The 12573-nt window shown below is 38.5% G+C and overlaps 1 long non-coding RNA gene and 1 pseudogene across 1 annotated transcript in view; one reads left to right on the plus strand and one right to left on the minus strand.

Annotated features, from left to right (window-relative positions):
* The window catches only part of LOC133254216 (uncharacterized), a 129571-nt gene that overhangs the window by 79363 nt on the left and 37635 nt on the right, over positions 1–12573 (minus strand). The window lies entirely within an intron of this gene.
* On the plus strand, positions 4023–5281 carry LOC133254462 (hydroxyacyl-coenzyme A dehydrogenase, mitochondrial-like; annotated as a pseudogene).

The following is a 12573-nucleotide window of genomic DNA, read 5'->3' on the forward strand; positions in this document are numbered from 1 at the left end:
CACCCGCTCCCTTGATCTAGTTCTACACCCTGTGGTTATCAAGAGTTACACATATACAGTTCCCCATCCCCATGCATTTTAGAGAAAGAGAAGTAAAGAGACACAGAGCAAGAAAAATGGAGACAGTAACCAGATAGGTAAATATGGGAAACGAATCGAGTCTCACATGCCTACTGCCCAAAATGCACTGCCTTCACCTGCATGGCCCCTACGGGTCCCTTCTCCACTGCAACCCAGGTCCCCCAGCCGGCCACTCCACACCCCTCCCACACACACTAGGTGGCGCTGTCTCGTGGCCCGCCATCCCTGCATTGGGCACACTTCACACCCCTCACCTTGAAATCCTGAAGGCAGAACAGGGAGGACCATGACACCACAGCCACAACGCCTGGGTTTGCATCTCAGTTCTGCCCCTTACTGAGTGACACTGGGCAAGTGACACTGGGCACTTCCTTCTCTCTGCCTCAGTTTTCTCATCAGTAAAATAACTGGTTATGTAAATACGTTTTTTTTTAAATGTTCAGGAAACTGAAAGGGCTTTCTAAGTGTTCAGTTCAGTTCAGTTCAGTTGCTCAGTCGTGTCCGACTCTTTGTGACCCCATGAAACACAGCACGCCAGGCCTCCCTGTCCATCACCAACTCCCGGAGTTCACTCAGACTCACATCCACTGAGTCAGTGATGCCATCCAGCCATCTCATCCTCTGGCATCCCCTTCTCCTCTTGCCCCCAATCCCTCCCAGCATCAGAGTCTTTTCCAATGAGTCAACTCTTCAGATGAGGTGGCCAAAGGACTGGAGTTTCAGCTTTAGCATCATTCCTTCCAAAGAAATCCCAGGGCTGATCTCCTTCAGAATGGACTGGTTGGATCTCCTTGCAGTCCAAGGGACTCTCAAGAGTCTTCTCCAACACCACAGTTCAAAAGCATTACCTCTTCGGTGCTCAGCCTTCTTCATAGTCCAACTCTCACATCCATACATGACCACAGGAAAAACCATAGCCTTGACTGGACAAACCTTTGTTGGCAAAGTAATGTCTCTGCTTTTGAATATGCTATCTAGGTTGGTCATAACTTTCCTTCCAAAGAGTAAGCATCTTTTAATTTCATGGCTGCAGTCACCATCTGCAGTGATTTTGGAGCCCAGAAAAATAAAGTCTGACACTGTTTCCACTGTTTCCCCATCTATTTCCCATGAAGTGGTGGGACCGGATGCCATGATCTTCATTTTCTGAATGTTGAGCTTTAAGCCAACTTTTTCACTCTCCACTTTCACTTTCATCAAGGATTGGGCTATTACAAAATATCTGCTAAGAACATTGGACATATACCTTATTTTCTCTCAAGTGCATACCTATTACTGGAATGGCTGACCATTACATAATAGGTGTAAGTTTTAACTTTTTAACAAACTGCCAGACTGCTTTCCAAAGTTGTTGGGACATTTTACATTTCCACCAGCAGTGTATGAGAGTTCCAGCTCTTCTACTTCCTTGCTAATACTGGATATGGTCAGTCTATTTAATTTTTCATTCTAATAGGTATGAAGTACTATCTTTCTGTGACTTTAATTTACATGTCCCTAATGACTACTGTTGAGTATCTTTTCATGTCCTTATTGATCATCCATATATCTTCTCTGGTAAATTGTTCAAATCTTTGTACAATTTTTTAATTGGGTCATTTTCTTACTGTTCAGTTAAAAGATAAATCTTAGGCATATTAAAATTTTTAAGAGTTTATTTGAGAAAAAAATCAATTCAAATCAGGTAGCACTTTAACTTGAAAGTAGGAGCACTCCCTCTGCAGAAATAAGAGGAAAGACTTTCATAGAGAAGATGCAGAATCAAAGGTAGGAAATTATTTGATTGGCTATCGCTTAAGTGTTGGGTTTCCCTGTGGCTCAGCAGCAAAGAATCCACCTGCAATTCGGGAGACACGGGTTCAGTCCCTGGGTCGAGAAGATCCTCTGGAGGAGGCCATGGCAACCCACTCCACTATTCTTGCCTGGAGAATCCCATGGGCAGAGGAACTTGGTGAGGCTGCAGTCCATAGCATCGCAAAGAATTGGACATGACTAAATGACTAAGCATGCATGCACACACAGCTTAAGTGTTTGCTTTATTCTGAAAAGGCTTGTTGATTGGCAGTCCTTAGGTTTTTATTTCTTAACCTTGAGGCGTTTGTAGGCTTAGGTTTTGGTTTGCTTACATAGGTTGCTAAGGTTGAAGCACCTCAATCTAATGGCCTCCTTGTTCACTTTATTTTATAATTCCCCCATTTTGGACATCTTTGCATACATGAGAAATTGACCAAAAATTTGTTATTAGCAACATTCTCACTCACCATCAGGGTTGTTTTTGTCTCATTGTGAAACTTATAGGTTATAATGTCAGATTCATGGAAAAATTGTCTTTGCTGTTCATCTTGTTTCTGTTTGTCCAGGCTCAGAGAGACCACCTGATTCACTGCTGGTGGCTGCAAATGGGTATTTAAGACCCTTGAGAGAATACCACGCACAAGAGAGACTGCAATAATGACTATCAGGAGGATAAAACCAACAGACTGAATTACTACTCTTAGCCAGAAGGCCTTATGAACCAAATCAGTTCATTATCAAATAAATCAGGAAATATACCTGAAGGAGTGTGAACTTGATTTAGCCAAATGGTGTGTTTGTTAATTTCTTGTATTTTGCTACAGTATCAGAGGTATTGATGCAGGCACAGCAGGTAATATCTGCCACAGCAGAGACTCCTCCTTGTTCAGCCAGTAAGTAATCTAAAGCAATCTGATTATCTAAAACCACCTTAGCAAGAAAGTCTAGTGACTTCTGTTGTACAGATGTGGCCTTAGCAATAGATTCAAGGATAATTCAGAGTTAAGGTGTATTTTCTTCCCAAGCATTGACAAAGAGAAAGCACACATTGGGAAAAGGCAAAAAGAAATAAAGGTTTCATATTGAAGATGAAAATCTTGCTCTGAGATCTTCAGAAAGCTGTCTGCCTCAAGATGCCATCTGCCTCTGAGGAAGAACATCTCTAATCAATTTTAATATTAGATTTTAGCTGGTATATAAGTCCAAGAATCTGGAGAAGCCATTTGTAATTGGGCAGTGCAGACACAAGGTTCAAGTCTGACTGCAGTCTCAATAGTAAGGAGGACCAGGTACAGTACTTTCCAACAAAATTCAAGGGCAAATATTGTTCTTAGTGATTCCAAATCAGAAGGTGGGAGAAAAGTCAGACACATTAGTTTGGAGAGTCATAGCCAAGTATTTGAGGAAATTAGAATAATTCAGGATCTAGTTTGGTTTACAGGTACATGACAAAACAATTCATAGGACCAGAATTTAATATCCACAAGACTGTGTTATAGTTTCCTATTGAAACTTAATTTTCTCTTCTGTACAGTCACCATCATTTCTATCAGATACTCATGGTAAGACTGATTTGTTTTAAACTTGACCTGACTATTTGCATAAGTGAAGCAAAAAATAGTGATTGACCCTATAGACTTTGTTTAAATCATCTTTGCTGGAACTTTTCATGAGGAATCTCAAATTGGACTTTTAAAATCTCTTGAGGCTAAGAAGCCAAGCCCAGAACACCATCAGGCTTTACCTGTGATCTCTATAGAGAGATAGAGAGATTTGGGTTGATTCCACTTTTCTCAAGGTCCCCAAAATATCCTGAGAGTTTTAGGGCTTCCAGGAAGTGACCTTTCTTCCTTACTTTGTAAGGCTTGGAATTCTGTAAATAGTTTTCCAAGGGGCTTTATTGTTTCCAGAAATTCAACCTTAGTTCCTTTAACCTATCTGTACATATGTGATTTTATGCACATCATTTACAGAGATGACATTCCAGTCAAAGTCCAAAGTCTTGATAATGTAATCAGTGTTTCTAATTGTGTCCTGTTATAATAAAACAGGTTCCTATTAAACTTATGCAAATAACTATACTACTCTGAAAATAAGAATATTCAATAATTTCCTGAATTCTGGAGGGATCAGGAAGGGGGAAAAAATAAATGTTTCAATTCTGTTAACAAAAGTATATGTGCCAAACTACTATAATTCATAGATTGATTAAGAGAAGAGGAATCATTCTCTGCCAGGTCTTGTCCCTGTTGCTGCCTTCACCACCTGCACTATGGCTTTCATAACCTGGCAATTCATGCGTTCCATGTCCTCCTCCTCCACCGCCATGGCCTCGACAAAGAAAATCCTCATCAAGCACGTGACGGTCATCAGCGGTGGGCTGATGGGCTCCAGAATTGCCCAGGTTGCTGCAGCAACTGACCACACAGTAGTGCTGGTGGACCAAACAGAGGACATCCTGGCAAAATCTAGAAAGGGTATCGAGGAAAGTCTTCAGAAAGTGGCCAAGAAGAAGTCTGCAGAAAACCCAAAGAGTGCTGATAAATTTGTGGCAAAGACTCTGAGCAGCATATCACCCAGCATGGCTGCAGCATCCGTGGTCCACAGCACAGACCTGGTAGTGGAGGCCATTGTAGAGAATCTGCAGGTGACAAACGAGCTCTTCAAAAGGCTAGACAAGTTTGCTGTGGAACACACAATCTTTGCCAGCAACACTTCTTCATTGCAGATCACAAGCCTAGCCAATTACACCAAGAGACAGGACCAGTTCACTGGGCTCCATTTCTTCAACCCAGTGCCTTTGATGAAGTTTGTGGAGGTCATTAAAACACCAATGACCAGCCAGAAGACCTTTGAATCTCTGCTAGACCTCAGAAAAGCCCTGGGAAAGCATCCTGTTGCTTGCAAGGACACACCTGGATTTATTATGAACCGTCTTCTGGTGCCATACCTCATAGAAGCAGTCAGGCTATATGAATGAGGTGACATGTCCAAGGAAGACATCGATCCTGCTAAGAAGCCAGGTGCCAGGTATCCCATGGGTCCATTTGAGTGCCTCGATTATGTTGGGCTGTACACTACAAAGTTCATCCTGGATGGTTGGCATGAAATGGACTCAAAGAACCCCCTGTTTCAGCCAGCCCATCCCTGAATAAGTTGGTAGCAGAGAATAAGTTTGGCAAGAAGACTGGAGATGGATATTACAAATACAAGTGAGCAGCTTCTCTGGCTCCAGGATGAAACCCCGTAAGCACATATGAGCAACTCCCCAAGTGCCCGATCATAAGAGACTACTATCAGCAACCATATGACAAAAAAATAGACAACTTGGAAGAAATGGACAAATTCTTAGAAAAGTATAACCTTCCAAAACTGAGCCAGGAAGAAATAGAAAATTTTAACAGACCCATCACAAGCACAAAAATCAAAATTGTAATCAAAAATCTTCCAACAAACAAAAGCCCAGGACCAGATGGCATCACAGGTGAATTCTACCAAAAATTTAGAGAAGAATTAACACCTATCCTACTCAAACTCTTCCAGAAAATTACAGAGGAAGGTAAACTGCCAAACTCATTCTATGAGGCCACCCACCATCACCCTAATACCAAAACCAAAGAAAGATGCCACAAGAAAAGAAAACTACAGGCCAATATCACTGATGAACATAGATGCAAAAATCCTCAACAAAATTCTAGCAAACAGAATCCAACAACATATTAAAAAGATCATACATCATGACCAAGTAGGCTTTATCCCAAGGATGCAAGGATTCTTCAATATTGGCAAATCAATCAATGTGATACACCACATTAACAAATTGGAAGATAAAAACCATATGAATATCTCAATAGATGCATATAAAGCCTTTGACAAATTCAACATCAATTTATGATAAAAAACCCTCCAGAAAGCAGGCATAGAAGGAACATACCTCAACTTAATAAAAGCCATATATGATAAACCCACAGCAAACATTATCTTCAATGGTGAAAAATTGAAAGCATTTCCCATAAAGTCAGGAACAAGACAAGGGTGCCCACTCTCACCACTGCCATTCAACACAGTTTTGGAAGTTTTAGCCACAGTAATCAGTGAACAAAAAGAAATAAGAGGGATCCAGATTGGAAAAGTAGAAATAAAACTCTCACTGTTTGCAGATGACATGATCCTCTACATAGAAAACTCTAAAGCCACCACCAGAAAATTACTAGAGCTAATTAATGAATATAGTAAAGTTGTAGGTTATAAAATTAATACACATAAATCCCTTGCATTCCTATATACTAACAATGAGAAAACAGAAAGAGAAATTAAGGAAACAATTCCACTCACCATTGTGATGAAAAGAATAAAATACTTAGGAATAAATCTACCTAAAGAAACAAAAGACCTATATATAGAAAACTATAAAACACTGATGAAAGAATCAAAGATGACACAAATACATGGAGAAATATACCATGTTCATGGATTGGAAGAATCAATATAGTGAAAATGAGTATACTACCCAAAACAATCTATAGATTCAATGCAATCCCTATCAAGCTACCAATGGTATTTTTCAGAGAACTAGAACAAATAATTTCACAACATGTATGGAAATACAGAAAACCTCTAAAAGCCAAAGCAATCTTGAGGAAGAAGAACGGAACTGGAGGAATCAACCTGACTGACTTCAGACTATATTACAAAGCTACAGTCATCAAGACAGTATGGTACTGGCACAAAGACAAAAATATAGATCAATGGAACAAAATAGAAAGCCCAGAGATATATCCATGCACCTATGGACACCTTATCTTTGAAAAAGAAGGCAAGAATATACAATGGAGAAAAGACAATCTCTTTAACAAGTGGTGCTGGGGAAACTGGTCAACCAACTGTAAAAGAATGAAACTAGAACACTTTCTAACACCATACACAAAAATAAACTCAAAATGGATTAAAGATTAAACATAAGATCAGAAACTATAAAACTTCTAGAGGAAAACATAGGCAAGGCACTAGAGAGTGTCAGAGACATAAATCACAGCAGTATCCTCTATGACCCACCTCCCAAAGTAATGGAAATAAAAGCAAAAATAAACAAATGGGACCTAATTAAACCTAAAAGCTTTTGCACAACAAAGGAAACTATAAGCAAGGTGAAAAGACAGCCTTCAGAATGGGAGAAAATAATAGCAAATAAAGCAACTGACAAACAACTAATCTCAAAAATATACAAGCAGCTCATGCAGCTCAATACCAGAAAAAGAAATGACCCAATCAAAAAATGGGCCAAAGAACTAAACAGACATTTCTCCAAAGAGGACATGCAGATGGCTAACAAACACATGAAAAGATGCTCAACATCACTCATTATCAGAGAAATGCAAATCAAAACCACAATAAGGTACCATCTTATGCTGGTGAGAATGGCAAATTCTACAAACAATAAATACTGGAAAGGGTGCAGAGAAAAGGAACCCTTTTACAGTGTTGGTGGGAATGCAAACTAGTACAGCCACTATGGAGAACAGTGTGGAGATTCCTTAAAAAATTGGAACTCGAACTGCCATACAACCCAGCAATCCTACTGCTGGGCATACACACTGAGGAAACCACAATTGAAAGAGACATATGTACCCCAATGTTTATTGCAGCACTGTTTACAATAGCAGGACATGTAAGCAACCTAGATGTCCATTGGCAGATGAATGGATAAGAAAGCAGTGGTACATATACACAATGGAATATTACTCAGCTATTAAAAAGAACACATTTGAATCAGTACTAATGAGGTGCATGAAACTGGAGCCTATTATACAGAGTGAAGTAAGCCAGAAGGAAAAACACCAATACAGTATATTAATACATATATATGGAGTTTAGAAAGATGGTAATGATGACCCTATATGCAAGATGGCAAAAGAGACACAGATATAAAGAAGACTTTTGGACTCTGTGGAGAAGGCAAGGGTGGGATGATTTGAGAGAATAGCATTGAAACATGTATATTACCATATGTGAAATAGATCACCAGTCCAAGTTTGATGCATGAAACAGAGCACTCAAAGCCAGTGCACTGGCACAACCCTGAGGGATGGGATGGGGAGGGAGGAGGGAAGGGGGGTTCAGAATGGGAGACACATGTACACCCATGGCTGATTCATGTCAGTGTATGGCAAAAACCACTACAATATTGTAAAGCAATTAGCCTCCAATTAAAATTAATTAATTAATTTAAAAAAAAAGAAAGGAGGGATCAGGCAGGGGAAAAAAAATAAATGTTTCAATTCTGTTAACAAAAGTATATATGCCAAACTACTATAAATCATAGAGAGATTAAGAGCAAAGAGGAAAAGATTTCCTTAAACTTAGAAAGCCGAAACATTAAAGAAACAGCAATCTTTCTAACAAAAACTCATGAAAACTTACAATCATCCTTATCTATTCAGTCAATCCATGGTTATTAATTCTTGTGCTTGAATCCAGTTTTTCCTATAAGGTTCTAGAAATTATTACCCAGTTCAGCGATATGATCATAAAGTTATCAGAAATCTGTACTCTAGGATATTTAACAGAGTCTTTTCAATAAATCTCTCTGAAAATAAAGTCTTCTATAAAAGGATGAAAATAAAACAATAACTGTCTACAAAAAACTTTGAAAAAAACAGCAATGGTTAAACATATGATGAGAGTTTGATATAAAAGTATAGTTATTTCTATAGCATACAACAGTTTAAAACAACAATTGAACAATGAAAGTATTGACCAATTTCTATGAACTGCAATTTCTGGAGTATCTATATTAGTAACATATATCTGTACACATATAACTTGAGGTTTATCATCACTTCTTATTTGATAATGCCTTTTTGGTATGTTAATAATTTAACATACCAAATAAACCTAATCAGTTCAATATCTCTCTTGCACAAGGTAAGACACAAGTCCTTTGAGATTTCTCAGGGACCCCCCAGGAATTCTCAAAGTTAGTTTATCGTCAAAAAGATTCCATTTAGAATATGATTTGGGGAAGTTGTCAAAATGGCAAAAGGCTTTTATATTTGATTATGTAAAACCACAGGTAATTATGAAATAATACTCAATTATCTATTCAACCAAAGTGACAGTAGAAGATCGTAAAGGCAAATACAGAAGGTTATATGGTTTAAAAAAAAAAAAAACTTTTTCTCTTAATATTGAGAAAACTCAGTTCTCCCATGTAATCAAAAACTTGATAAAGACAGTATGAAGCCTAGAAAATTTATTTTGATAAGACACTCAAAATCTATGCTTTTTAAGCAGACTACTCAAAGGGTAAAGAAAACTCTTTCAGAATCACTGTCAAGAGCAGACCAATAGTCCAAAGAAACAGTTCTTTTAACATCAGATCAAATCAGATCAGATCAGTCGCTCAGTCGTGTCCAACTCTTTGCGACCCCATGAACTGCAGCACGCCAGGCCTCCCTGTCCATCACCAACTCCCGGAGTTCACTCAGACTCACATCCACTGAGTCAGTGATGCCATCCAGCCATCTCATCCTCTGTCGTCCCCTTCTCCTCCTGCCCACAATCCCTCCCAGCATCAGAGTCTTTTCCAATGAGGCAACTCTTCGCATGAGGTGGCCAAAGTACTGGAGTTTCAGCTTTAGCATCATTCCTTCCAAAGAAATCCCAGGGCTGATCTCCTTCAGAATGGACTGGTTGGATCTCCTTGTAGTCCAAGGGACTCTCAAGAGTCTTCTCGAACACCACAGTTCAAAAGCATCAATTCTTTGGTGCTCAGCCTTCTTCACAGTCCAACTCTCACATCCATACATGACCACAGGAAAAACCATAGCCTTGACTAGACGGACCTCTGTTGGCAAAGTAATGTCTCTGCTTTTGAATATGTTATCTAGGTTGGTCATAACTTTCCTTCCAAGGAGTAAGTGTCTTTTAATTTCATGGCTGCAGTCACCATCTGCAGTGATTTTGGAGCCCCCCAAAATTAAGTCTGACACTGTTTCCACTGTTTCCCCATCTATTTCTCATGAAGTGATCGGACCAGATGCCATGATCTTCGTTTTCTGAGTGTTGAGCTTTAAGCCAACTTTTGCACTCTCCTCTTTCACTTTCATCAAGAGGCTTTTGAGTTCCTCTTCACTTTCTGCCATAAGGGTGGTGTCATCTGCATATCTGAGGTTATTGATATTTCTCCCGGCAATCTTGATTCCAGCTTGTGTTTCTTCCAGTCCAGTGTTTCTCATGATGTACTCTGCATATAAGTTAAATAAGCAGGGTAACAGTATACAGCCTTGACATACTCCTTTTCCTATTTGGAACCAGTCTGTTGTTCCATGTCCAGTTCTAACTGTTGCTTCCTGACCTGCATACAAATTTATCAAGAGGCAGATCAGGTGGTCTGGTATTCCCATCTCCTTCAGAATTTTCCACAGTTTATTGTGATCCATACAGTCAAAGGCTTTGGCATAGTCAAGAAAGCAGAAATAGATGTTTTTCTGGAACTCTCTTTCTTTTTTGATGATCCAGGGGATGTTGGCAATTTGATGTCTGGTTCCTCTGCCTTTTCTAAAACCAGCTTGTACATCAGGAATTTCACGGTTCACATATTGCTGAAGCCTGGCTTGGAGAATTTTGAGCATTACTTTACTAGCATGTGAGATGAGTGCAATTGTGCGGTAGTTTGAGCATTCTTTGGCATTGCCTTTCTTTGGGATTGGAATGAAAACTGCCCTTTTCCAGTCCTGTGGCCACTGCTGAGTTTTCCAAATTTGCTGGCATACTGAGTGCAGTACTTTCACAGCATCATCTTTTAACATAGAGACAACCAAATTCTAATTTTGTACCAGGATATTTTTATATTAAGACTCATTCTTAAAACATTTAAATAAATCTAACCCACTCTTAGCCATCTTGACCATTCATAAAATTTCTTTTCCAAGACTCTTTTTCCATAAATTTTCTATAATGAAGTCGCTCAGTCATGCCTGACTCTTAGCGACCCTATGGACTGCTGCCCAAAGGCTCCTCCATCCATGGGATTTCCCAGGCAAGAGTACTGGAGTGGGGTGCCATTGCCTTCTCTTCTATAACTGTCCTATATTTTTTCCTCCTTCTTAGTCTGGAACAACCAGTCATCCTACTTAGGGCAAAATGATTTTTTCCCTTAACAACAACATGCCGTTTATATCTTGGCTTATCCCAAAAATGCACTCTACTTTTCTTATGTACTCTTCATACATAGCTACTTCCCTTCATCCTTCTTATTTCTAGAAGTTTTAATTACATGTATTGATTATAAGTCTTGGCTGTCAGAAATCAAAATACCTTAAATTCCTCTAACAAAATACCAAAAGTAGATTAGCTTATGTTCAGTAATTAATGCTTCAGTATTTTATCTTATTTGGAAACAATCTAGATATCCAATGAATATGCTTTATTTAACTTAATATAACTTTAATGTTTCAAGTTACCAAAAAGATTTTGGAAACTATTTTTATGTACGTGAATGTGAACGTGAAGTCACTCAGTCGTGTCTGACTCTTTGCGACCCCAGGGACTGTAGCCTACCAGGCTCCTCTGTCCATGGGATTTTCCAGGCAGTAGTACTGGAGTGGATTGAAACATAATTATTATTGTAAAGTTTTTAAATAAACGTTTATTTTATTTGGGCTTCCCTGATGGCTTAGAGGTTAAAGCGTCTGCCTGCAATGCTGGAGACCTGGGTTCAATCCCTGGGTCAGGAAGATCCCCTGGAGAAAGAAATGGCAACCCACTTCAGTATTATATTATTTACTCTTATTTAAATTTCTTATTCTTAACAATTACATTTGGGTTACTCATAAAAATTTCATGAGACAGTAAACAACCATCATCATAAGTAATTTTTCTTGCTGACAAACTTTATAACACATAACATGAGCTTATCTGATTTTTGGCAAATCCAAGTAGAATAAAAGTTTCATGTCTGCATTATGTTTAATCTTGATAACTCCAAAGACATGGCTATTTTAATTAAAGCAACACTTAAACCAGTTTTTATTTGCTAAAGATTATTCCAAATCATGAGAACTTGAAAATCATTCAAGTTATTTTCTATAATTCAGGGGAATACTTAATTTATATACATGTTTATTTTTCCTTAAGCAGATTAAATAGAGCTCTTTTACAAATTTTGGAAACACTATCCATGGGTAGAAAAACCACACATCTATAACATATGTATATAGACATATATAAACATATAGACAGACTGAAACAGAGATCCTACAGATTTCATTTTAAAATCTTAGTCATGAGACAAGTACAATAATGCAAAACTCACTAGTTTATAAAAGAACAGTTGGATCTGAATTGTGTTTCAGGAAGATGAAAATAATTTGAAGTTTCCTGCTCAAAAGGCTTAAGCTTTTTACTAATATTTGTGGAGAAGACTTTTAACAATTTTATTCACCTAGTTTCCAGATAGCTTCCTTTTTCTTTCTGATAAGAATTACCCCACAGAAGTTTGCATTTCAAAGAGATGGCTCTTGGTTCTTAGAGAAGACCTGGTAGAACATTTACACCTCAAAGGCACAGAGAAAGGATGTAAGTTCCTCCAAAAGGACTTTTGTTTCCTAAGTCAAGACCTTTTTACAGTATCTGCAGACCTTTGAGATGAATAGGGGATGTTTGGGGATTGGTAAAAAGGATAGGTGAGCTTTGAAT

This window comes from Bos javanicus, chromosome 9 (genome assembly GCF_032452875.1).
Source record: "Bos javanicus breed banteng chromosome 9, ARS-OSU_banteng_1.0, whole genome shotgun sequence".
NCBI lineage: Eukaryota > Metazoa > Chordata > Mammalia > Artiodactyla > Bovidae > Bos > Bos javanicus.